Genomic DNA, 26521 nt, shown 5'->3' with positions numbered 1-26521 from the left:
TGACTTTGACTCATTCTCACAAGCATTGTTGGTACCATTTGTATACTCTTTAATATCATGATGTATGCTGCTCCATTGACTGTTATGGTAAATTACTTGTTACTAGTTACTAGTTATTAATTAGTTACTTTTTAATATTATTATTTCTTATTTGATTTTAATTGTTTATTGTTTTTGGTGCAGAAATTGGTAATTACTACTAAGAGTGTGGAGTTTATGCCATTTTTCTTATCATTTGCTTCATTGTTGAATGGTATTACTTGGACCACTTATTTATTAAGGGGCCCAAAATTTTATATCGTCTTAGGCCCCCATTTTTTCAGGGTCGGCCCTTATTATTATGTCACAATAATGATGAACAAATAAAAAGGTGGTTAATAATGTAGCTAATTAACTAATTAATTATTATTATTATTGTTATTAATTACAGGCCAATATTTATTTGAATATGGAAAAGAAAATCAATGGAGCAATACTCAACTGTGCCATACTTGGCTACACTTATAAATTGTCTTGTTTGGACACTTTATGGGCTCCCTTTTATTCATCCAGGAAGTATTTTTGTTGTGACTATAAATGGGTCTAGTCTTGTAATTGAGTGTACATACTTAATCATCTTCTTAATCTTTTGAGATAAGAAGAAAAGGATTAAAGTTGTTCTTGTTGTTCTTACAGAGCTTGTTTTCATTTCTATTCTCACCCTTTTGACTTTGACTTTGACTCATTCTCACAAGAAAATATCAACTATTGTTGGTACCATTTGTGTACTCTTTAATATCATCATGTATGCTGCTCCATTGACTGTTATGGTAAATTACTAGTTACTAGTTATTAATTAGTTACTTTTTAATATCATTATTTCTTGTTTGATTTTAATTGTTTATTGTTTTTGGTGCAGAAATTGGTAATTACTACTAAGAGTGTGGAGTTTATGTCATTTTTCTTATCATTTTCTTCATTGTTGAATGGTATTACTTGGACCACTTATTTATTAAGGGGCCCAAAATTTTATATCGTCTTAGGCCCCCATTTTTTCAGGGTCGGCCCTAACGACACTATAATCATGAACAAATATTTATTTATTTATATATATTCTAGACTTAATAGAATTTATACATTAAACATAATCATGAAATAAATCATGTGAACCATACAACGTAAAAGTAATTTCTGATCTTATATTAATTAGTAAATCTGATTATATTGAAATGAGTTTTATTTAGGGCACAAAACCCAACAACGTGATAGTGCAATTGAGTGAGAGCAATAATCATAGATATGAAATTTATAGCTTCTATAACAATTAGAAGTGAAACAATAATTTCTTTCGAGCTTGGCTCAACGTGATAAATGATAGAGCACTCATTTTAGTAATTATATTAGTTTACTAAAACATCATTTACAAGTAGCTAAGTGTTTTAAGGATAAAATACATTGAAGGGTATAACAATAAATTTGTCCATACTCTATGCATATCATCTATAGAGGATCTTTGATTATTTGGATTGAAATAATGGATAATTTATAGCGTATCTATTCTTGGTGAATAGAGTGTCTATGTAATCAGGAGTGCAATTCTGAATTTATAGTGGAGTCAGGAGGAATTAATAAGTTAGGAAATTTACTTGGTAAATTTCAGATCTACTTTGTAACACCCTAACTACCTTAGGCGTATTACGTGAGTTTTAAACATACTGTGCAGCTCGTTGCTAATCAACGAGGTTTATGGAAAAACGTGATTAATTAAATTTTTGCTTTTTAATTAAACTTATAAACCATATTACAAAAGACTCGGGATCCCGATTATAAAATCATTTACAAAAGTTTTAACTGTTTAACTGTTACATCAAAATGAAAGTCGTCTAACGACCAGTTACAAAAACTCAGCCTTGCTGTCCCGAGGATCGTACGCTCCAGGCCTAACCGCCCCGACATGTACAATCTCATGAGCTCGCTCACGGTCCATCAGCTATAGCCTTGCCTTTACCTACACATGAACATAAACTGTGAGTCGACAGACTCAGTAAGAAAAGCATAATAATATCATATATAATTCTAACTGTCGTGTCCAACACGATACTGAGTCCCGCTACTGCCATGTCCAACATGGTACTGAGCCACTACTGCCATGTGCAACATGGTACTGAGTTTTGAACGTTCACAGGGACGGTACTATTGACAAGTATCCTCCTGATCGGTCGAACCGGTCATACTCCGGCTGCTGGTCATACTCCAGCCTGTACCGACGGGATAGGTCAATAGCACTGAACCACCAACCAAGTGTCAGCCTGATCGGTCGAACCGGTCATACTCCGGCTGCTGGTCATACTCCAGCCTGTACCGACGTGACAGGGTTGGATGGTTCGAAGCCTATATACATAACTAATGTAATCTAGCAGGCTTCCTACATGCGCGCTAAACATGTAATCTACATATGCATACTGTTATACTAATCTTACCTGGATTCCGATTTCGGTGTGCTTAGGTCAACTGGTAGGAAGGCGAGCGGCGGATTACTGGCTCCTAAACCATAAAAATCACAACGCTATAAGTGACACGCTAAATCACTTCCCGGGGACTAAAACTAGGAACTAAAAGTTTCCCTATCGATAAAAAGCATGGCAATACCCCCTAAAACATAAAAACGAGGAAAACTAGGGTCCCTGAATTTTCCCCAAGTAGGACCTACCCAACCGAATTCCGGTTGGAAAATTCGTAACCCTCATCCGAAATTCCGGATGCACAATTCGGTTCCTCGCAGCGACAAACCAAATTTTTCATAACTCGACCAATTCAACCCCAAATGGTTCCAAACTTTCCAGACCTGTTCTATACCTCCCCTAGAACATTTCTAAGGCCTCAAACTAACCCAGAAACCACAGAATCAAAAATCACCATTGGAGCTCAAGCTTTGAGTTCCAAACTCAAGCTTGAGCAAATCCACCTAAACATGCATTCCACTAGCTTAATTCTACTTAAACTAGCATATAATCACCTCTGAAAACTATAAAGAACATCCAGCAACTTCACAGCAACAAATAGAACCATTTCATTCAAAAATCACATATTTTAACATAGAAACTAAAAGCTTTGCATAACCTATCTAACATGCTTCAACACAGCTCATTTTAACTTCAATTAACATGCTTTAAACCACATAAATTAGTACAAAATTACAGCAGCAACCATGTATCAAAATCATGCAAGAATCCTCATATTTTCATCAAAATTTCAATCAAATTCAAGAGAAAACAAAAGGAGCTAACCTAGCTTGAAGATTGCCTAGCTTTGAAAGAGAATCCACTAGAAAAATCAAAGCAAAATCCACCCCTTTGCACCCACATGCACAGCCGAGAGAGAGAGAGGAAAAGAGAGAGAGTTTGAAAGTTTTGTAATTTTTTTTTTCTAAGTGTAAAGCTTTGTAAAATAAAATAGTGAATAAAGCCACTTAACCTAAATTCATTTCAGCCAACAATTAATCAAAATAAACATTTAATTTCCAAATAAAAAGTCACTAAAAGACAAAAAGTCATTGGGGCAAAAATACCATTTTGCCCCTCTACCATAAAATCACATAAATCATACTAAAGGGGTATTTTTGGGAAATTCTAAATTCCCGGCCATTCCCGACATTCCCAATGTCTAAAACCCGTCCCCAACTACTAACATACTAAGTTGTGATTCTTACTTAGCCAAACGCCGAGTTCCAAATACCGGACACCGGAAATGCAAAATATGCAAGCTACTGAATAACATAAATAACAGTATAATAAATTATTTAAATAGCTATAAATAATTTCATAATTAATCACAATTAACTGATAATTTCCAAATTAATTAAGCGGGCTTTACATACTTATTGGAAGCTTGGCTACATAGGCCCATGGTCCCTGAACTAACTAGAATAATATTATTTTGTAGTCTCAATTAATTGATTTAAATTAATCAATTAGAATTTTGAATAAGACTATGTCTTGTTTGTGAATTTTCACTAAGCAGTGACTTATTTGAGAAGAAAAGAGATATTAGAGTTTGTTTATTAATTAAGAGACTTTGTATTGTCTAATTAATAAATAAATTAAATAAAAATTTTATTTGATAATTATTGAGTAGATAGGATTGACATTTATAGAGTTAGAATTAAAAAGATGACATTTAAGAAAAGAAAGATAAGTTTCAAATAAAATAGCAAAATCGAAACCCAATAGGCCCACTAAGGGATTCGACCATAAGGGTTTAAACAAAGCCGATTTTATCTTTTTTTATTCTATTTAAATTATAAACCTAACCCTAATAGTTAGCATATAAATAGAAAAGTATAGTTCTTATTTTCATAACCTAATTGACTATTTGTCAGATAAATTAAGAAATAAAGAGAGCCTCTTCTATTTTTCGAATCCTTTCTTCTTCTTCTCAATAATTTCGAAGCTTATAGTGATTGAGAATTGTTGACCGAGGTTTTCGGCAACCAATAAAATATTATAAGTTTATAGAGCTGTAAGAAAATTAGAAGAGGATTTTTACGTGGTTGGGGCGTTAATGAGCCTTAGTCCACGAGTCTATCTTATTTATGGATGTATTTAATACAGAGAATGTATTTGGTGAGTGTTTCACCCTAATAAAATACAGAGAATGTTCTTGGTGAGTATTTACTCTTCTTGATCTTATGCAACCCAAGATTCTCGACCCCATTTAATGAGCTTTGAGGGGGTATTTATAGTGTTTTTGGTGGGGTGATCCCCAGAACTATTGTACAAGTGTATCTGTAAGTATCCATAAAGTTGGGCATTCCCAATGAATATACCATGAGTAATGCATGGTCAAATCCCTAGGTGCTGTAGGGCTTTTATGTGGAATGTCCTTATTGTCTTTTGACTGATGTGACTCTTCACAGTGTAGCCGTCGATAGACTTAAATGATCATTACTTTGTAGCTGCTAGTTTGAGGTTGTGCCGTCAGACTTTATTGCGTGTAGCAGTCCCAACACGCTTCCTCCCATGCGGCATTAAATGCGACTTGATTGCACAGGGGAAACCTGACACCTCGCGGAGATGCCTTAGCGTTACTTGGGCTTCTGGAAGCATATGGGGTTCCATATGCCTTCTCTGGGAAGCATGTCCCGGATGCTGCTTTATTGCATAAGGACTTAGCAAATAGTTTGGATGATAAGTTGCTTGATCCACGTGTCCTTGTCTGGTTGGTCCACATATATTGGGCAAAATCAGGGGCAACATTTACCCCCCAAGCCTTGTTTATTTGAAAAATAAAACAAGGCTTGCTCAAGTGCCTCCGGTTGACTCCTCGGATTCCTTGCACAAGCTTTGAGCGCGTGAGGGTGCATTTAATAATGGCTTTTAATGCAGCGATTCACTTTTTGCAGAGATCGATTCGTTTCACGCCCATTGATTGATACGACGCATTAATGGTGTCAGACGGACACTCAAACGTTTCCACCGCCTTAATTACAAATCAATCTGATCCGTTGATCTTTGAGAATTCGAATCGTGCGTTTCCCCAACCGTTCGATTGGTAGGTGATAGTGCCTGTTCCTCACGCAGTTTTGCCTATAAAAGCCACCACCTTTCCTTCATTTCGGTTACTTCCCATTTCTGGCCAACTTTGCTCAAGTTTCCCAGAGAGAAAAAATTCTCAGACCAAGAAAACACTATTGAACACTTTGCAATTTTCCCAGTCCATCTTCGTTCACTACTGTCAATCCTTCTTATCTTTGTTTGATCTACAGCAGAACCCCCAGTCTCAACACTTCACTGTAAGTTCCTTGCGCCCCTTGCTTTACTGTTAACGTACATGGCATGCTTTTACTTATCTGTTCGTTTTTTCTAGGTTTTGTATTTGAAGTTTCTGGGAATGCACTCTTTTAGATTTTTCACGTAACAGGTCGAGATTCACCATTTCTGGTGTTAGGACTGCTCTTGTCACGTGTTTGTTACTATTTTTCGCAAAAGACCATACGTTCTTCGTATACTAGTCGTCTAGGGCATTGAGGAGACTGCTTTTTCTCGATTTTCTGCCCTTTCTTTTTTTCTTTAATGCGCAATGTCATCTTCTGTGAATTTATTGCACCCAACTCTTGTCCAGGAAATCCTTCTAGGGTTTCCTATTTGACAGATGTCCGGAGGGGGCCTCTTTCCAGCAGTTAGGGGACCCCCATTCCCTTTTTCTTGGTTTAGGGTTTGGTATGGGGCCTAACTGCTGGAATCTTAACTCTTTTTTCAGAATCAAAACATGTCTACATCTGGCTCAAAGACGTCCAAGAAGAGTGATAAGCGTCTAGCTACCCTCGAAGATGTCTCCCTGGGTCCCGTTGCCCGGGAGGGGTATAAGTTCCGGGCCACCGGATGGGAGGCGGCAGAGCTTCACTCCACCCTAACCTGCCCCCATCAGCTGGAAAACATCGTGGAGGTGGCTGGAATCAAGCCTTCCACATCCGGGACGTACCACCGGCCGCCTAGAGATGCGGAGACGCCCAACCATAACTATGGCGGCTTCGGGGCTTGGAGCCAGACGCATTTGATGTCCGGGGCTATGCTTCCTCTCCAGGATTACTTTGTTAATTTTTTAGTTTTTGTCAGCCTCGCGCCATACCAACTGATTCCTCAAGCATACCGCCTGCTCTCAAGCTTATTTATTTTTTACTCCGTCCGGGGATGGGGCTCTCCTAGTCCGGCGGAGATTTTGTATTTTTACGAACTTGTTTCGGTCCCCAAAAAGGGGGACAAATTTAAAGATGGTTTTTATGGATTCCTGGCCCACCCTGCCAATGATGGGGTGGTCCCTTATAATAGGCAAACCCACGTTAAGGAGTACTGCCACCGTTTCTTCTTCTCCTCCGGGTTCCGAGCAGTGGAGCACCCGGAGCTTCTCACGGAGTGGGTAAGGATTCCTCCCTATGAGCGGATCGCGCCTACTCAGGTCTTTCTCCAGAGGGCCTAGGTCTTTGCAACTTATGACCGGGCGGAACTTAACGTCGGAGGCCTGGTCACGACAGAGAATTGCCGAAAGGCCAAGCTCATCCTGTCGCACCATTCAGTGGAGGACTGTAACCTCTCAAGGGTTATCTGTCCCAATGTGAGGGCGCCTGCCGCGGAGAAGATCTTCCGGGACGAGATCATCGCCACTGCCGAGAAGAAGTACCAGGAATATCTCTACCGGAAGGCTAAGGAGAAAGCTTACTCCAAGGCTCAAGCAGCTTCCGAGAGGCCACTTCGCGTGGGGAGCCCAGTCGAGAGGAGAAGCCAGGCGATCGCTGGGAAGCCCCTTCGTATTGGGGACTCGGCTGAGAGAAGGGCTCCTAGGCCAAAGCCTTCGGCTCAGGAGCCGAACACTAGGGCTCCTGGCGCCAGCACTTCCGGCTTCGGTAAGTCTCCTTTAGCAGTACATTACGTCCCTTCTGTTGGCGAATATGCCAGTCTTAGGCCTGTAGGGTTCGATGAGTGTCTTTATAGGTTTAGGATGCCCTCGACCCGGTGGGGAGACCATACGAAGGAATTTTATTTTTCCAACTTAGGAGATTTCCTAGGTCGGTCCCGGATGGGTTCTGGTCCTCCGGAGCCCATTCCCTTAGACCCTTTGGCTTATATTTCATCCAACTGGTTTCGGCCTTCGGATAGCTATCTCGGAGACGATGCTGCCAGCGTTAAGATTCAGAACATTGCTAGGGCCGAATTAGAGAGTCAGGGTAGGACTAGCTTGATTGTTATATCTGAGTGTTTGTTGTTTCCCATGGATGTTCTAACACTTGCCTTTTTTTTTCTTTTGTTGTAGCAGGTACTTCCATGGATGCCATTTTGACCGAACTTGTCGGGGTTCACACTCCTGAAGCTCCCCCTCCTTTAACTTCTTCCCAGATGGCCACCCCTTTAAAGGCTTCTTCCAGTGCCCCTCCAGACACTATTGACTTAGTGGATGAGGAGGTGCTTCCGGGAGAAGGTCAAGAAAAGCAATGGGGCTTTTCTGAGGAAGTTGAAGAAGGTCAAGAAGAGCAACGGGCTCTTCCTGAGGAAGCTGAAGAAAGTGAAGAAGAGCAAAAAGTTGCTCTGATTCACAAGCGTAACGGCAAAATGGTTGCCAAAGAGGAGCCCAAACGGAAACGGAGAGCTGATACTCCGGCCCATGGTCTTGATGGCGGGATCTCTCCCGAGATGGAGGAACACACAGCCCCTCCCAACATTGTGCTGACTCCGGTTCCTGGAGATGAGGCGAGACAGGAGCTCTGCATAGCTAAACACAACTACGCCATGGATGAATACTCCCGGGGGTTTGCTGAAGTGGAGGCTCTGAAGAGGATTTACGAGTTGAGATGCAAAATACTCTCAACAACCCAGAATACCAGAATTCGTGGGATTTAAATTTGGATCCCTTGTCGGATTGGTTCGGTCGTTTCCTCGGGCCCACACTAGCTCCCTTTGCCGCGGAGATGACCGGCGAGTTTGCGTCCCAGCTTACCCGGTGTGCACCCAGGCGGTTCGCTGCTTGTGCATCCTTGAACTCCATCTTCCAAGTCCAGGATCTCAGCCACTCCCTCACTGTGGTAAGTATTTTGTAGTTTACTTTTCTCCTTATTATTTTTTCTTGGAGATTCTTACTTATACTTGTATCCTTTCCCAGCTTGCTGCTGAGGCCGGCCGCCTTTCCAAGAACATAATTAATCATGGCTTCGTCCTGTCCGATTTTAGGGACATGGACGAAGTTAAGAAGATCCTTCAGGACCTTACTACTGAAAGGCGGCTTTATCAGGAGGATGCTGAGTGCCGGGAGGCCCTTGCCAAGGCCAGTGAGGAAGAGGCCAAGCGGAGGGAAGCGCAAGCGGAGGCAATGATCCGGGAGGAGGCCCTTCGGAGAGATAGGCTGGAGGCCAGGCACCAAGAGGAGCTGAGGGCGGAGGGCGAAGCCGCTGCTAAGGCCAGGCGAGAGCTTCGGGAGGCCAGGGAAGCCTTGGATGAAATGGCTGCCAAGGTGAGGTCCTTAGAGGAAACTCACCAGGCAAACTTGGAGTCCAGGGCCAACCTGGTTGTGGAGCTGAAGGAGCTCAAAGACTTCAAAGACCAAGCCTTAAAGAAGGCAAAAAGAGATGAGCTCCTTTCTCCCGTCTCCTGCAGCCGGTGCGCCAAGCGTTTTGATGATGGCGTCTTCATGGCCTGGTCTACAAATGACCAGAATATCAAGCTTACCTTCTACCCCAAACCCGAGGAGATGATTGCAAAGTTTCGGGAGAAGAAGAAAAAGCTTGATGCCATGGTGGAGGCGTGCATCGGTCCTCGCCTTCCTCCTCGCATTGATTAGGCCGCTTCGAGTTCAACCCATTACAACCAGGATTTCACTCTTTTTCTCTCTTTTTTTTTTATTTACAGCCAATTTTCTTGTATTTAAGACAATATTTACATAGCTGTTTCTTTTTTATTTAAAGGGGAGACAATATTTAAGGCCTGTCCCCGGGCCATTTGTATATATTTTGACCTGCCCTTAGGGCTAGGATTTTTATATTTATATATGATCTTTTTCGATGCACATATCTTTCTTTTGGACCTGCCCTTTGGGTCAGGATGTTTATACTTATGCTTTTCATTTTTCTTTTTTGTGCATACTCTTTTTTGACCTGCCCTTTGGGTCAGGATATTTTGACCTGCCCTTTGGGTCAGGATATTTTACTTAGTTTGTTTTTTGTCTGTCTGTGTGGTATACCTTAGTACCCCCCTGAGTGGCATAGAAACTTTGTTTTTAAGGCACTCAGTTTTATTTATCATGCGGAGGCTGTATACATTTAGACGGTACAAACTCTTTAAACAAAATCTAAGTTAAATTTTTGGCTATTGGTAATATTTTCTGAGGTGATCGGCATTCCAGGCTCTTGGCACAATGGTTCCGTCCATCCTTTTTAGCTTGTAAGTGCCTGAACCGATTTCGTCCTCGATTTCATATGGTCCTTCCCAATTTGGCCCAAGTACCCCCACTCCGGGTTCTTGGGTGGCTGGGAAGACTCTTCTTAAGACCATATCCCCAATAGCAAACTTTCTGTTTTTAACATTGGAGTTAAAATATTTGGTCACCTTCTTTTGATAAGCTGCCATCCGTATTTAAGACTCGTCCCGGAGTTCTTCAACTTGATCCACAGCTTCTTGAAGCAAAGCCTGATTCGTGGCTGGATCGTAAGTCGTTCTTCTGTGGGACGGGAATAACGTTTCTACCGGGACCATTGCTTCGCAACCGTACGCCATTGAAAAAGGCGAGTGACCGGTTGTGGTTCTAGGGGTCGTTCGGTAGGCTCATAACACTCTTGGAAACCCTTCGGGCCAGTTGTTTTTGCAGGCCAGCAGCTTTTTCTTCAGAGTGACCTTTAAGATTTTGTTGACTGCTTCTGCTTGACCGTTTGTTTGCGGTCTTGCCACCGCGGAGAAGCTTTTCACTACTCCGTGTTGGTTGCAGAAGTCAGTAAATTCTTCGCAATCAAATTGCTTTCCATTGTCAGAGACTATTTTGTGAGGCAGGCCATATCGACATACTATGTTTTTGATAACAAAGTCTAGTGCTTTTTTAGCAGTTATAGTCTTCATGGGCTCAGCCTCCGTCCATTTGGTGAAGTAGTCTACTGCTATTATTGCATACTTTACTCCTCCTTTTCCTGTTGGCAGGGACCCAATAAGATCTATTCCCCACACCGCGAAGGGCCAGGGACTAGTCATCAAGGTAATTTCATTGGGAGGAGCTCTCGGTATGTTCGTGAACCTTTGGCACGAATCACACTTTTGGACGTAGTCTATGCAATCTTTTTTCATTGTTGGCCAGAAGTATCCCTGTCTCAATATTTTCTTTGAGAGACTGGGTCCTCCTGTATGATCTCCACAGAACCCTTCGTGGACCTCTTGCATAATTTGTCTACCTTCAGGGTCCGATACACACCTTAAATAAGGCATGCTGAGTCCTCTTCGGTAGAGAATTTGATCCATCATTACATAACGATGAGCCTGATACTGAATCTTTCGAGACAGTGCCCTTTCTTGGGGCAACTCACCTTTTGTTATGTATTCTATGATGGGGACCATCCAGCTGGGTTCTTGCCCAACCGTCATTATGGCCTCTTTTACTTTGATGCTTGGCTCTGCCAAGCGTTCCACTGGTATTACCCCCAGCCCTTCGATTTCACTATTTGAGGCTAACTTAGCTAGACAATCCGCATGAGCGTTCTTTTCCCGGGGGATTCTTTCTACTTTGTAGTCCGTGAACTCGTGGAGCAGCTCCCGGCCTATTGTTACATACGCGGCCATTCGCTCGCCGCGTATTTGGTATTCTCCCGATATCTGATTTACGACCAGCTGGGAATCACTGTAGACTTCCACTCTTTGGCCCCTACGACTTTCGCTAATTTCAGCCCTGCTATTAAGGCTTCATATTCTGCCTCATTGTTTGAAGCTGGGAAGTCGAACCGTAAGGCCGCCTGGAGTCGCAGTTCGGTCGGTGATATCATTGCCACTCCTGCTCCGGATCCATTTTCATTGGAGGCTCCATCCACAAACACTCTCCATGTGGGGACCGATGGTGCTGGCACGTTTGCGGTTGCCTCGGCTTCGTTGCATTCGGTAATGAAGTCTGCCAAGGCTTGGCCTTTTATGGAGATTCGGGGAATGTAGTGTAAGTCGAACTGACTGAACTCCATTGCCCACTTGAGGAGCCTTCCAGATGCTTCAGGTTTTTGGAGGACTTGCCAGAGCGGGTGGTTGGTTAGTACCTTGATCGGATGCGCTTGGAAGTATGGCCTCAATTTTCTTGAGGCCATCAGGAGGCAAAAGACCAACTTTTCGATGATGGGGTACCTCGTTTCTGCTCCTATCATGCGCTTGCTAACATAGTACACGGGATGCTGAGTTTTCTCTTCTTCCCGGACTAGGGCAGCGCTGACCGCGTGCTCGGAGACAGCCAAATATAGAAATAGGTCCTCTCTGAGAACAGGTTTTGACAGGATAGGAGGCTTGGCCATATGTTCTTTCAGCTTCTTGAATGCCTCCTCGCATTCGTCCGACCACTCAAACTTTTAACACTTCTTCAGTATGTTGAAGAAGGGGATGCACTTGTCTGTAGACCGTGAGATGAAACGGCTCAGGGCAGCAACCTTTCCGGTTAGGCTCTGCACATCTTTATGCTTTTTGGGGGATGGCATGCTCAGGAGTGCTTGGATTTTCTCCGGGTTTGCCTCAATTCCCCTCTGGCTGACGATGAAGCCCAGGAACTTCCCTGATTTGACCCCAAAGGTGCATTTCTTTGGGTTGAGCTTCATGCCGTATCTCCAGACTACCTCGAAACACTCCTCTAAGTCGTCTGCATGGCTATTGCATGCTTTGGACTTGACGAGCATATCATCTACGTATACCTCCATGTTTCGTCCCAAGAAGCCTTTGAACATCCGGTTGACCATTCTCTGCTAGGTTGCTCCGGCGTTCTTCAGTCTGAAAGGCATGACTAGGTAACAGTATACCCCCTTATCGGTCCTGAAGCTAGTGCACTCTTGGTCCGCTGTATGCATCTTTATTTGATTATACCCGGCATAGGCATCCATGAAGGATAGTAATTTGAATCCAGAAGTGGCGAATACCATCTGGTCGATCCTGGGCAGCGGGAAGCAGTCCTTCGGACAAGCTTTGTTTAGATCAGTGAAATCTATACAAACTCGCCAAGTTCCGTTCGGCTTGGGCACCAGGACCGGATTGGCTAGCCATTCCGGATAGTATACGTCGCGGATCATGCCGTTAGTCAGAAGCTTATCCACCTCTTTCTCTAGAGCCTCGGCTTCCACCGAGTCGAGAGGGCGTCACTTTTGTTGGACTGGTGGCATGTCCGGATTGACGTTGAGGACGTGGGTGATGACGTGGGGACTTATGCCAGTCATGTACTCTTGGGGCCATGCAAAAATGTCGATGGCACCCTTCAGTGTTTTTATTATTTTTTTCTTTTTCCTCCGGATCTAGGCTCTTTCCCAGCCGGAGTACTTTGGTGGAGTCGAGGTCGCACACTGATATTTCCTCGACATCCTCCATTGGTTCCACAATTTTTTCGGACCCCACCCGGGGATCCAACTCATCTTCTTCAGCCATTTCTGGCTCGATGGTTTCCCGGACCATCAGCACAGGCAAGTGGGTTGCAACATTGTAACATTGCCTTGCTTCCCCCTGGTTTCCTCTCACTATCCCGATCCCAGCTTCCTGGGTAGGGAACTTTAAGCACAGGTGCCGAATGGACGTGACCGCGCCGAAATCTATCAAGGCCGGTCGGCCGAGGATCGCGTTGTAAGCGGTCGGGCAGTCCACCACCACAAAAGTGCAGTACTTGAATGTGCTCTGGGGGGTGTCCGGACACAAGTTGACTGGAAGTCTTACTTTTCCCATTGGGATAAGCGTCGTTCCATTAAACCCTGTGAGTTGGGACCCACTGGGTGAGAGGTCTCGGTCCGTCAAGCCTATTGCAGTGAAGGCCTCCTTGAAGAGTAGGTTCACGGAACTTCCATTGTCAATCAAGACTCTGGCCACCACTTTATTAGCGATGGGGGTCTCTATGACCAACGGGTCATGATGAGGGAAGCGCACCGTCTTGGCGTCTTCTTCTGTGAATGTGATGGGTTGATCCATCAGCCGGGGCCTTTGAGCTGGGAGTTGAGTGACCTCCCAAACCTCATTGTGTTTCACGGCCCCCGCGTACCGCTTTAGCTCCTTGCGGGTAGTTCCTCCAATATGGGGACCTTCGGAGATCATGGCTACCCTCCCGTTGGGTGTGGGCGGCAGACCGGGATGTGCTGGGCATCGCCCGCGGGAGCAGCTGGAGCTAATACTCCTGCTGCACCCCCCGTTGTTCCCTGGGGCACAACCCCTGTCGCCTGGCCCGGATTGAGGTGAGGCAACCTATTCTTGATCCACTCATAGAGGTGGCCCAATCGGATCAGGTTTTCAATCTCGTCCTTGAGATTCTTGCATTCATTGGTGCTATGACCAATGTCGTTGTGGTATTCGCATCTTTTGCTTGGATCCCTCTGGGAGCTGTCTTTGTACAAAGGATGCGGTCTCCGGTAGTGCGTATTTTGCCTAGTAGCAAAGTACACACGCTCTTGGGAGTCTGTCAGCTCCGTGTACTGGGTGTACTGGGGAGTGTACCCCCTTTTCTGGCGCTTCTTCCCCATCCGGGTGCTGCCTTTGGAGGATCTCTTACTCCTCGTGCCCTGGGACTGGCCTGCCAGGTTAGCGGTTGGAGCGGAGTGCGAGGGAGCTTGTCCATTCATCCCTGAGGGATTTCTAAAATGGGATGATGCGGGCGCCAAAGCCTGGCCCTGACTATACCTAGGGGTGGCAGAGAACTGTATGCCGCTTATCGGTGGAGCCGCGATCGGGGCAGTACCCGAGGGCGGTACTCCGGGCATGTACCCTGCTATCTCGATGGGATAGTATCCTCCATAGGCCACTATTTGGGCTTCTTCAAGGTTGATATATTTTTTGACTCTCTTCTGAAAGTCCTGAAGGCTAGCAGCCCCCTCTTGTTGTAATTCGTTCCAGAAGGGAGTCCCTGTACGGATGCCTGCCTGGAGAAGTGCAAGCTGTTGTCCGTCATCAACTTTCTTGGTTTTTGAGGCCTCCTCTCGGAACCTCTTTATATAGTTTTTCAAGGTCTCGGTGGGCAGTTGCTTGATGTTAGTCAAGGCACTGACCTCCAGGTTGACCTTTCTTGCAGCGACAAACTGTCTCCGGAAGTTGGTCTGTAACTTGTTCCAACAGCCCACAGTTCCTGGTTCCAGCTTCTTGAACCATTCCTCCGCGGACCCACTTAAAGTAAACGGGAAGCACAGACATTTTGCGTCATTGCTGACTCTCATGACCGTCATGACACGGTTGAACCGCGACAAGTGGTCGCTTGGGTCGGAGTTCCCGGTATAAGCGGCCATTTCAGGCATCTTAAAGTTCTTGGGGAGCTTCGCCTCCAGGATGTGCTTAGCACATGGCTCCCGGTCCTCGCAGTCTGAGTCGGAGTCATCCCCTTTTTTGCCTTCGGGAGACTCGGGCAATCTCCTTTCGAAGTATGGCGAGTTCTGCCATAATTCCTTCATTCAACGTACCCGTGGAGACCGCGAGTCCGTATCTTTTTTGGTCAAGGCGATCCCGGAGGTCACCTTGATTCCCATTGATTTGATTTCTCAAATCAACGGGAGGACATCTCTGTCCTCTTCTTCCTCTACCTTCGGGCTCTTGGTGCACGGAAACGCTTTTTCGTTCCTCTCGATCCTGAGGGCCAAGACTCCATTTTTGGAGCTTGCCCCTCTGCGGACCTTTCCCTTTAGGGAAATCTGAGCGGACCTTTCGCGGATCCTGCGCCTTCTTCTTTCGCCCAGGAGTAGAGGTAGGGTTTTTCTTTTGGTTCCCTTCAGAGGGATACCTTATGGGGCTAGGCTCCCTAGACTTCTGCTGTTGGGTACTAGGCGAGGATTCCTCTGGTTCGTTGCCGAGTCCAGTATTTATTGCCTTGGGATGCACGTGAATGCCAGCCGCCTCCATGGCCTTTTGCATGGCCAGCATCACTTCTTGCATTTTTTGGTTTTGTGCTTTTTGGGCTTCGATCTCGGCTTCCTGATCGATAGCTTTTTGCCTGAGAAGCACCAACTCTGAGTAGCTACCTTCGTCATAGGCATACTCATCGAGGTTTCCCTCGTAGTCATCATCAGAAATTCCTTCTTCTTCCTCAGAACCCTCAGCTGCTCTTGAGGCTAAATCTTCCTCATTTGGATCTTGAGCATCTTCTAGTGGGCGAGGTTGACGAGTACTTCTAGTCTCCACCATTCTTGTGAAGCCAAGTGTATGTTTGCAGTAGCTTTCTTCAGCTCTCAATGAAAGCACCAAAATGTTGACCGAGGTTTTCGGCAACCAATAAAATATTATAAGTTTATAGAGCTGTAAGAAAATTAGAGGAGGATTTTTACGTGGTTGGGGCGTTAATGAGCCTTAGTCCACGAGTCTATCTTATTTATGGATGTATTTAATACAGAGAATGTATTTGGTGAGTGTTTCACCCTTATAAAATACAGAGAATGTTCTTGGTGAGTATTTACTCTTCTTGCTCTTATGCAACCCAAGATTCTCGACCCCATTTAATGAGCTTTGAGGGGGTATTTATAGTGTTTTTGGTGGGGTGATCCCCAGAACTATTGTACAAGTGTATCTGTAAGTATCCATAAAGTTGGGCATTCCCAATGAATATACCATGAGTAATGCATGGTCAAATCCCTAGGTGCTGTAGGGCTTTTATGTGGAATGTCCTTATTGTCTTTTGACTGATGTGACTCTTCACAGTGTAGTCGTCGATAGACTTAAATGATCATTACTTTGTAGCTGCTGGTTGGAGGTTGTGCCGTCAGACTTTATTGCGTGTAGCAGTCCCAACACGCTTCCTCCCATGCAACATTAAATGCGACTTGATTGCTCAGGGGAAACCTGACACCTTGCGAATATGCCTTAGCGTTACTTGGGCTTTCGGGAGCATATGGGGTTCCATATGCCTTCTCCGGGAAGCATGTCCCGGATGCTGCTTTATTGCATAAGGACTTAGCAAATAGTTTGGATGATAAGTTGCTTGATCCACGTGTCCTTGTCTGGTTGGTCCACATATATTGGGCAAAATTAGGGGCAATAAGAATATTCCCACACATGTCAAAGCAATACCTAGCATAGTGAGGAAAATTGTGTAGAAAAACTGTCAACTGAAGGAGACCCAGGTTAAGATCTTGATCATACTCTACAACAAAAAGGATCAAAGGTTAGAGATCTGAACGAAAGTAGTCATATTATTTTACTGCCATCAATGTAAGGTTTTCTATAAACTTTTATGTGTTTATTTCATTATTTTAAGAAATTCATATGTAGGATGTTAGATTAAAGTTTTATTATCAACATACTTGTTGGTAAATCTAGATTCTAGTAAAACATGTTCCAACAGGCTCCATTTTGAAGCCCCTAGATTTGTCATTTTCTCCCTGAGTTTACTTGTATCTTCGTTATTTCTGATGACAGAAAAAAATGCCTGGAACACTTTTTCAGAAAACTTATTGGAAACAACCCAAGTTGACAATATGCCAACCTAGGTGTTGGGTCTAGTTTACAGCCCTTGGACAACTCTATTTGCTCCTCAAAAATAGTTTATTCTTAATCTTTGACAAAAACAGAACATATGCCCAGAAGACCTTTAGGAAAAACTCTTCAGAATTGGCCCAGGTTGATAAAATGTCAACCTGGGCGCTAGGCTAGCACTAGGTGTCAACTTAGGCGCTGGTCCATTGTTTTGGCCCCCAAGTTGGCTTCTTTCTTTCCAAAAATTACATTTTTTTTCCATTTTTGATGAAGACAAAGAAGATGCACGATTTGAATTTTTAGTTTGATGTTTGGAAGTGGCCCAAGTTGGCAAATTGTCAACTTAGGCGGTGGGTGCTCGGGCACTGGGTGCTCCGGGTGCTCAAAAATGAAAGTTCTTCGAATCTGATTATGATGCCTTAAATATTTTATAGTATGTCTAGTTCATTACCCAATGTAAATTTCAACCCATTTCTACTAGGACGGTCCTAGACACTGAAACCCTAGCTGGGTTGTCAACCTGGGCATTAGGTGAAATCCTAAGCACCCTGGTTGATATTTGAGGTGATGTTTCGTGTATTTTTAGCTCACGAGGCCTGGACTTGGATGCTTCATGTCTTCATGGTACAAAATAGTGAAAGATAGTGAGGTGGAAATAACTTGTTAGGATCCAAACAACCATTTCGGAGTTCCAAGAGTCAACCTGGGTGCAGGGCTAGGGACCCCTCCCAAATTGACTGCTATGACTCGAGACTATTGAACTCTGAGATGTTATCTTTCTTGCCACATGTCAAACATTGATGTCTACATAACCATGGAATTTTTCAGGTTTACACCCTCTACATATCATAGTGTCATAGGTGCTTTGTAATACCTTTTCAATAGACTAGACATAGCTTATGCAGTAAATAAGCTAAGTCAATTTCTACAAGCACCAACAACCGTTCACTGTGTTGGAAATATTTTACCAGGATCTAGATTTACTACCATCTATGTTTCATTAACATCCTAATATGAATTCTAAAACAATGAAATAAACACATATAAAGTTTAAGAAACCTTACATTGGGTGCAGCGGAATATAATGACTCCTTCCGTATAGATCTCTAGCCCTTGATTCCTTTCTGTAGCAGAGCATCACCAAGATCTGAACCTGGATCTCTTTCTCTCCTTCTTTCATGGTTGGATTCTACACAATCTTCCACACTATGATTGAGATACCACTTGCTGTGTGTGGGCACTACTCTATCACTAGGGTATTTCGAAATTGAAGAGAAGAAAAGAGAAGAGAGGGTGGCGGCTAGGAGGCTCAGGTTTTTCTCTGAAAAAGAATAAGATGCATGTGCATAGTTTCCTGAAGCCATCACTTTCTATTTGTAGAATGTCATCTAGGTTTAGTTAGAATTGTATGGCATTAAATAATGAAAAATATAAATGGTAAACCCTATACAAAGTGGCCGGCCATATTAGGATAATGGGCCTCACTTTGCAATTTTGCTATTTTGTCATTTCTCAATCTCATTTTCTCAAAAATACCAATTTTCCAATTCAACCATTTAAATGCTAATTCTAATTATTTAATAACTAAAAATTAATTATTAAATAATATTGTCATTTAATATATTTATTAATTTAGACATATAAAGTCTCTTAATTAATAAATAAACCTAGAATCTCTTTTCTTTACAATTTCGCCCTTGCTTAGTGAAAATTCATAAAGTAGACATTGTCTAACTTTAGAATTATAATTGATTAATTAAAATCAATTAACTGAGTCTTACAAGCAGTATGGTCTCAACTAGTATGGGGACCATGGGCCTATATAACCGAGCTTCCAATAAGTCGAACCGAATTTACCAAGTAAATTCCCTAACTTATTTATTCCTTATTGAATCCACACTTAGAACTTGGAATTGCACTCTCAGTCATATAGAACGCTCTATATGTTCCACGATATAGATACGCTATTAGTTATCCATTGTTATAATCCTAATTTGATCAATGACCCTTTAATAGATGATCTACATTGAATAGGCACTAAATTACCGTTACACCTTCAATGTATTTTATCCTTAAAATACTTAGCTCTGTATAAATGATATTTCAGCGAAGTGAAATGAGATCTCAACCATTTATCTCTGTTTAGCCAAGCTCGAAGGATATCATCGTTTCACTTCTAAATTCCTATAGAAGTTATAGACTCCATATTTATGTTAGCGCTCCCACTCAATTATACTATCATGTTCCCAAAATGTACGTATCACCCTGACCCAAAAGTAGGCTTAACTAACAAATCAAAGAACATGTATAATACTCTTGAGATCGAACCTAACCATATCAGGATTAAGATTATTTGATCTAGGATCAACAGGTGATATTGAATTGAATAGATATTACGGCAAAATTTAATATATCTAATCAAAGTTCAATATCGGTCCCTTCCGATGTATACTCCATACATCCGATACTGGTAAACTTTGCCAATGCCCTGGAAAGGACATAACACTTATCCAAGGTGTAAGAATACCTATCGCTGACTATATCATGCCAGTCTAAATCCAATGAACTGACAAATCAGGGAATAAACTTTCGAACATATAATTAAGATTATATTCCACTGTGTTGACAACACTATAATCAATTAACAAATTCATATGTTCTGGACTTAAATAGAATTCATACATTATATGCATATAATCATGAAATAAATCATGTGAACCATGCAACATAAAATGTTATTTATGATCTTTATTAATAAGTAAATCTGATTATATTGAAATGAGTTTTATTTACGGCACAAAACCCAACACACTGGAGTGGAGCAAAAAGATTCCTCATATATCTTAAAGATAACATGGCAAGGACTTCACCAGTGTTACCTGTAGAGGTTCCAGGGTCAGAGGTATTTACACTTTTGCTGCATTGCAGGAATGTTGAGAAGTTGTTGATATTATGCAGCAGTGAGTTGGGGAAGCATGGTGTGAATGTCTCCAATAGAGGCACAGTTCTCATTATTGGTTTGGACCTGGTTTGCTGCAGCTTCTTTAGGCTTATTAGGCTTGCTATAACCTGGTGGGTATCCATGTATCTTGTAGCATTTTTCAATGGTATGGCCATGAAAATTGCAGTGAGTGCAAAAGGGTCTGCCTTTCTTTGGTGGTTGTTGTCTTGAACCATGATTATCCTTATTTCCTGAAGCTTTATAACCATGGAAAGCAAAGGCCACATTCGGATTTGGATCTGTAGTGGGATTATGACTCCTTCTTTGATTTTCTTCTTGTGTGACAAGGTGAAAGACTCTATTGATTTCTGGCAAGGGATCCATAACCAAGATATTACCACGAACATGAGCATACATATCAGACAATCCCATGAGGAAAGACATGATATATTCCATGTTGTAGTGTTCTTGCAACTTTTTGACTCCCCCACAAGTGCATCCATTGCACGGTATAGGTTGGTCTGAAATTAGAAAGCTGCTCCCAAATAGTTTTGAGCCTGGTGAAATACATCCCTACAATGTGATTTTCCTGTTTAAGATTCATAAGATTCACAAGATTCTTTTTTCAAATTGTACAGATGAGATCCATTTATTTGATGGAACCTGACCTGAAGATCACTCCATAGAGCAGCAGCAGACTCATCGTAAAGGATACTAGATGAAATTTCTTTCGAACAGAATTTAAAATCCAAGAAATTACTATGTTATTGTTATGGATCCAAGCATTATAAAGAGAAGGATCAGAAAGAGAGGATTTAGGGATAGAACCGTCCAAGAATCCGAGTTTATTCTTGATTGATATGGCGAGTTGATAGCCCTGCTCCAAGCCACATAGTTGTCTTGGCCAGTGAGAGGTTGAGACACAAGAACATTTCTAGGGTTATCCCCATGATAAAGGTAATATGGATCGGAGGGATCGTCGAGATGACTTCTTGGTCGCGCCACAAGAAGACTCTGATCACCCAAATTGATTGAACTTGGACTTTTGTCTACGGCTGTCGGAGTAGAATTGCTATCTTCTGTTCTTGTAGCTTGATCTTCAGTCAACATTTTTGAATAGAAAACAAGTTATCTGCAAGAAAAATGCAAAAACGTGGAACATGGGATAGTTGGGATGTCGATGAAGACAATTGATCTTCACTGCAGACGTAGCTATTGCCGGAAAAGACGACATAGTGATGGTGAAGGAGGGAGACGACTCAAGATCAAAGGAAAGCATTACTTTCCTGCTCTGATACCATGTTGCGGAAGAAGTAAAGGAATTACTTTATTAAAATGTGAATGAATGAATATAGAGTACAAAGTAGAGCCATATATATAGATATGGGAAGATGCCCAAGCTAGAAAAAGTTAGGCTCAGATACTAACCAACCGACTCTAACAAGAAAAAAAAGACTCAACATGTGTCAACAGAAACAGAAATAACGGTAATACCTAACACACTATAACTGTATCAACGGAACAAACGGTAAGTCTTAATACTAGAGTATATATTTTCTATCTGAACAAAGAGACCAATTTTGATTTGATAGGGGAGTGAACTGTGAATACACATATGCAATGGCAAAAACTTGTTTACTCTTTCTAGGTGGAGTTTGTTTGTTTGGGTTTTTTTTTACACTTTACACAATTTTTTTGGCCATCGTATATATCTTCTAAAAATAACATTTAAAATTAACATCAAAAAACATATAATTTTATAGAAATAGAAAATTTTCTTACAAAGAAATATATATTTAGAGGAATCCTTTAGTTAAGAGTATTACTTTTGCTTTTATAAATGAGGATACTTTTTTTAATTCATTTTTAATCTAATGTAGTAATTTATTTATGGAAATATCACACAGAGAATTGATACTTTTTTTAGGGAAATTGCCCCATATATTATTTTTTTTAACTTTTTTTTTTCAAATTTACGGTTTGGGTTTCTAAAGTGGTTGCACCGCTAGTTGCAGTATGGGTTTCTATACGATTTTTGTTGCAATTTAGGTTGCGGCGCTAGTTGCAATAGGGGTTTCTATGTAGAATTCTGTAAAAATGCAAAAAAAAAAAAAAAACAAACTATTTTTAAGTGTAAAAATAAAGAAGCCCTTTTTTTTTATTGAAGAAAAGTTACTTAGATTGTAATTTCAATCCACGTATCTTCTAACCCCCAATGATCTTCTCTCAGTTCTATTCTTTGCCAACTTTTAAGAAGAGTGTAAGCTTTTTTTTTTTTTTCATTGTATCTCCCGTTAATAGAATATTCTAATAAAAAGTATCGTCCTCATCAATTCAAAATTCCCAAAAATATTTTGTCCCCATCTTCTTCTCAATTCTGTCCACCACAAGCACAAATATTGATAATTATGTCTTTCAACCCCAAATTATTATGTATGTACCGTTTCTAAGTTGCTATCATGGAAAATTTAGGTGAAATTCTTTGCATGAATATTACTTAGATGTTGTATAAGAAAATAAATTAGTTTCATGAAAAAATGGGACTGAAATACCAAAATGCACATAGGGAAACGGGGCAAGGGCAAGAGATATTTTAATATTAAAACTATTTTCAAGATGTGCCTTAGATTGAAAAATATCACTATAAAATTGCATGGCATTCACTAAATTCATGTGCCTTATTTTGGTGTAGACTACGATTATTAAGCTTGTTATTCATGGTTCTCTAAACGATCGAGAAGATCCTTGGGAAAAAACTCACAAATTAACTTTTTTTGATAATGTTAATGGTTATTTTTTTCTTTTAAAATAAACTAGTGAATAGGCCGCGCTTCGCGTGCGGCTATTTATAAAAATTTTAAATTATATATGTGAAAATGAATTGAACAATAAAATTATATAATTTTAAAAAATATATATTTATTTGAAAAATAAATAAATATATATTAAGATATGTAAAGAATTTTAAAAAAAAAATTCGTACAATTTCTCATATAAAAAATATCTTCAAATGACGAACTATTGAAAAATAAACAATACTCACGCAAAATATAAATGTAAAATAAAAAGAAGTCTCTTAATTTTAAAATTTATATTTTTAAATTATTATTTTATATATTTTCAAAAAAAAAATTATTATTTTATTTTAAAAAATAAGATATATGATTATATTGTTTACGTTTAAGATATTTCTATTACTTAATTGGTTATTTAACTTAAATATTATATATAAATTTATAATTATATTGTTTAAATTTAAGATATTTTTATTTATATTAGATTAATTAACATAAATATTTGATCACATATATATAGTTTGTTTTTTTAAAAAAAAATATCGGGTAGATTTTTTTTGTGTGTGTAATGTTTTGTTTTCATATTAATAATTTTGGGTGATTCTACAATGCACCCCCTTAAAAGGGATGTACTGGTGCACCCTTAACTTGTTTCGGCATCCAGAAAAATTTTTTAGTCTAACTTTTTTTCATATTCATGTACATTTAGCTATTTAAGATATCCTACAAAATTTTGAAAAATTCGGAATAATTTACAATATAGAAAACAATGTTCAAACAGTCTATTTTGCACGCGTATAAAATAAAATAGTCACGCGTGCAATACACTGTTTGAACATAATTCTCGGCATGTTAAACTTTTCCAAATTTCTTAAAATTTTGCAGAATGTCTTAAATAACTATAACGTACATGACCATGAGAAAAAATTTGACTAAAAAATTATTTCGTATGCTAAAACAGATAGAGGTGCATCAATATATCTATTTTAAGGGGTGCATTGTAGAATTTTCCAATAATTTTAATAAGTAATATGTAAGATAAAAAATAAATTAAAAAAAAAATCATACATGTATATTAAGGCTTTTTTTTAAGTAATTTTTTTTTAAATACTTTGTTTTACATATAAATAATAAAAAATTAGAAAAAATAATTAAAAAATTGGAAAAATAATTTTAAATAGTTCTATTTGAATCCGTGTCTATACGAAATATTTAAATCAATCCTATAAAAATAATATTTAATTAATAATATTATAAAGTGTATATAAAGTAATAATAAAATTCTATAATAATAATAGAATAAATATATATTTTCAATTTTGTTATAAATATTAATAATTATGTGGATGTCCAAATCTTTTATTTATTACCATTAATTGTAATCAATATTCCTCTTTTTCTTAGTTTTCCTTTTTCTTAGTTTCTTAATATCTCACTCTTGTATTTGTATAAATAGGGGTTCATCCCATTGGAATAAACAACTCAGAAATTCTCATTCACTTTCTCTTTCTCTCTTCATCTTCTTCTTCTTTCCTCTCATCTACTTTATATTATTTTATAACACGTTATCAGCACGAGTCTCTGCCCAAGCTTCAAGCATGAGTCTCTGCCCAAGCTTCAAGCATGAGTCTCTGCCCAAGTCCCAATGTAAGTATCTTGTTAAAGTTCTTGAATTGTTTCAAAGTCAAAATACACTAAATATATATTTATATATATACTCCTCTGACTGAAACAATTTCAAGAATCATTTGGTTTCTTTTTTCTTTTTATCTATATATCTATATATTATATATGTATGTATATGTTTTTATATATTATTGATTTCATATATATATATATAATGTTCTTATTATTCATAATATTTACAATATATGTGTGCCTATGATATGATAGAGAAAATCAATATAAATTATACATATATCCAGAAGATTATGTATCATCGATAAAATATTACATATATCCTAAAGATTATGCATCATTGATAAAATATTGCATATATTCTGAAGATTATGCATCATCGATAAAATATTGCATATATCCTGAAGATTATGCATCCTCGATAAAATATTGCATATATCCTGATGATTATGCGTCCTCAATAAAATCTTGCATATATCCCGAAGATTATGCAAACGTAATATTCATTATATAGTTGATGGATATATAATAAAAGAGATGAATACATATTTATATATATGTTCTTGTATTCTTTGAGGACAATGAAAAGTAATCTAATATCGATATAGATTTTGACAAACATTTCCTGAAGTAAATGTTTTATATTTATCGAAGAAAAAAATGATTGTATTTATGTGAATACAACTAAAGAATCATTAAAAATGATTATTATTGATGCAATTTTATAGTGGGTTTTTAATACCCAAAAAAGAATGTTAAGAAAATTGCATTGAAACATTAAAGTATAAGAATAACATTGAGCATGACTAATGTTATTTAAATACATGAGGCAGTATTTATTGTTCATCATTCCCTGCAGAGAATGATACGAATTGAAGTAAATCACTTTTAAAGATTCCTCATATTAGTCATGTTATTATACATTGTTATTACTTGGAATGTTAGAAATTATTGAATCTGACATATGTTAAAGATTAAATTTTGCATACATCTTGGAGACTGTGCGAAAATTGCATTCATATATTCTTTGAAATATCATAAAAGAAATTGTTGAATAATTTCTTATATTTTTTATGGATGAACAAGTAATGAATTTTTAAGAAATTTATAATAATGTTCTACTTGTTCAACGTCATTCCCCGAAGTGAATGTAATGATTTTAAATAATCAATGACGTTATTTACTACTCAAATATTTCCAGAAAAAGTGAAAACAACTAAAAGATGAGATACCACACATAATCAAAGTGCATGAAATTTATATATCATGTGTGGAATTGAATAATATTGGTCGCGTACCTGTAGTACGGACATACTTATAATCAAGATAAAAATATACTTGATTATTTAATAGAATGTGAATTGTACAAACTTATTGTACATTTAGAATATTTAAATATCATTACCTAAAGAGAATGAATAGACATGAAATTCTATTTCAAAGAATATAGATTTCACATATATTGGTAATGCCAGAAGCAAATTAATACATGCATATTTTACTATTTCTTGAAATCAATAGTTTCAAACTATTGTTAGTACAGGATATGTATATATATATATATAGTTACTATATAATTCAGTTTGCATATTCCCAAAAGTGGATATATAATTTACTAATATTTGTTAGTGATCCAATATAATCAAAGTGATAAAGAATCACAAAATGATTATTTGAAAAGCTTCCTGAAGAAGTACTCTTACATACAATTGCTACTTTGAGTAGTAAAATATCTTTGTATGTACCTAGATGTATAACTTTTATCTACTTATGAAAGTAATAAGAGATGACTTATTATATGTACTGGTTGTACATTTAAATATATAATATATCAAGTCATGATAATTAGACTGATGAATAGTCTAAATAAATTAGACGACTTGTTAAAAAGATACCAGGAAAAATGAATGATATATTATGGTTATATCTATTTGACCATTATAATAACATGATGAAGTTGTTATGTACATTTTATATAATACACATCATTAAATTGATGATAGTGATTCCTGAAGAAATATAAAATTTGATAAACATAA

The 26521-nt window shown here is 39.3% G+C and overlaps 1 pseudogene; it reads left to right on the top strand.

The window, feature by feature from the left end:
- Positions 1 to 380: 380 nt before the first annotated feature.
- On the top strand, positions 381 to 20045 carry LOC133034308 (bidirectional sugar transporter SWEET4-like; annotated as a pseudogene).
- The last annotated feature ends 6476 nt before the right edge of the window (positions 20046 to 26521 follow it).

This window comes from Cannabis sativa, chromosome 2, assembly GCF_029168945.1.
Source record: "Cannabis sativa cultivar Pink pepper isolate KNU-18-1 chromosome 2, ASM2916894v1, whole genome shotgun sequence".
Taxonomy (NCBI): Eukaryota; Viridiplantae; Streptophyta; class Magnoliopsida; order Rosales; family Cannabaceae; genus Cannabis; species Cannabis sativa.
This window is presented reverse-complemented; position numbering and strand designations above follow the sequence as displayed.